Below are 2,147 nucleotides of genomic sequence, written 5' to 3'. Positions count from 1 at the left end.
GACATATAGGCTAATGTTGGACTTGTGGGTTTGGGTAGCACTGGGTTGGGATGTTTTCTTGACGTGCACTTACCCTTTATATAAAATTCTCTCTTATACATATGAGTTTCTGTGGACTGGTTTCTCTAATGTACCTTTCTTTTCAGGCATGTCTAGCTGAGTACATTAACTCATTGCACTGACCAGGCCCTTGGAGGCCCATGGGGAAGGACACACTGCTGCTAGCTCGGGCCCTGCGGGGAGGGGATGGGGGACCACTGACGCTGATTTCTCTTCTTGCCCATTTTTGGATCTCCTTCTCTGCCACCACTGACCAACAAGCGGGCAGCTAACGGGCAGGGGATCCAGGTACATGGTTATTGGCAGGCAGCATCCCTGGCCCAGAGCCCAGTTTCAAGGTCTGGAGGGAGGGGGAGGGGGGGTTGCTGGTTCTGCCAGTGAGCTGCCTATGGAGTCGATGAGCCAGTGGGCGCGTGGATTTCTGCTCTGGAAGCAGACACAGCCCGTCACTGCGCTGTGTTGTCAGGAGGGAAGGTCCAGCCACCGGCGAACAGAAGGGCCTCTGTGCGCAGTCTCAGCCCTCCTCCCATTCTACACTGAGTTCCCGTCCCACTCTCCCCCACTCTCCCCGCCTCCGTCCCTGGGCAGCCCGCACCTGTAGGCTGGCATCTATTTTAAGGCTGTCATGAGGTCATCTGGAACAGTAGCAAACAGACAGCTGTGATTGTGACGTGCCAGCTAGACGGCAGAGAAGCCACCCGGCCTTCCTGAGATGCTGGCACAGGTAATGCCATCCTGTGTGCTCTTTGGGGCCAGGCCGGCCAGCAGCCCTTCACTACGGAGAGTCCTCTCTGGCCAGGGGTCCTCTGCCCGGTAAGCATGGCATCTGGTGGTTCGGCCCCCAAGTCTCCATGAGTCTGGGGCCACCGTGGCTATGTCAGACCTGCTAGCAGCGCTATCTCTCTGTGGAGCAGAGGCCCATGCTGCAGTCTGGAGCTACCACCACAGGAAGGCCAGGACTCCCTGCAGGTTGGATAGCCTCTGGTACTGGGCTCCGCGTCCCTACCCACACCCACACCACACCCACCCTGCTGCCCCCCAGTTGGTGGCCACACAGGGCAGCCCTATGGGATTGCAGGGGACTGCCCTGCAGGGATGCTGAGGATTGCCCTCTTTATGGGGACAGACAGCCCCGTCTTTCTCCCAGGGAGCAGCTGGTGGGTTTGACCCACGGGCAAGGTGCTTTGACTGCAAAACTGCCAGGGTTCCTTCCACTCCAAATGCGGGGCCCTGGTCTGGGGGAGACCGGAGGGAGGCCCAGTCTGGGGTCTTGGGGTGTCTCAGATTAGAAGTAGCCCCTCGGGACCATTGCTTCCAGGGCTTCTGTTCACTGGCTGTTGTGGGCTGTTGTCCTGAACTGCCACCGAGGGGGCCCTGGCTCATGGTGGCCCCACACACCAGAAAACTGAATGCTGGCTGGGCTGCACCATCCCCACAGGTGGCTAGGGGTCAGGCCATTGTCACCCATGGGGTTCTCATTACCTAATGCCTGGAAGCCAATCACCAGGCCTTTCTTCCTAGTCTGTCTCACTCTGGAAGTTGTGCTGAAGTCTGTTCCCCCGCACAGCCACATCCGGCTGTCAGGTGGGTAGTGGCTGCTCAGGAATTGAGCCAGGGTCTCTGGCATGGCAGGCAAGAATCCTACCTGGAGCCAGGCGAGTCTATCTGCTTCTGCACGGAACGTGACTGGTCGTCCTGCTGGCTCTGAGCATCACCACTCAGAAGCATTGCCCCCATTCCAGGTTCCCCCTCCCCCCCACATTCCACTGGAGCCCAAGGGCAGCTCCTGATTCCAGCAGGGAAGGAGGAAGAGGGGACAATTGGTGAACAATAATGAACAACCAGGTTTGCTTTGAGGACTGAGGTTGGCCTGACCCAAGCCCTGGTGTTTTCAGTCGCTGCCTACATGCAGGGGAGAGGTGGACACTGAATAAGGAAGAAGCATCGCTGGTGCTGGAGACGAATATTGAAAGTCCCATGGACGGCCAAAAGAAGGGACAGGTCAGTCTTAGAAAAAGTACAGCCAGAATGCTCCTATGTTAGACAAGGCTCTCCAGAGAAACAAAACCAGGACACTAATGATTATA

Source organism: Echinops telfairi, unplaced genomic scaffold, assembly GCF_000313985.2.
Source record: "Echinops telfairi isolate 266 unplaced genomic scaffold, ASM31398v2 ScPeMD7_23;HRSCAF=83, whole genome shotgun sequence".
Lineage (NCBI taxonomy): Eukaryota > Metazoa > Chordata > Mammalia > Afrosoricida > Tenrecidae > Echinops > Echinops telfairi.
Note: the sequence above shows the minus strand (reverse complement) of the source record.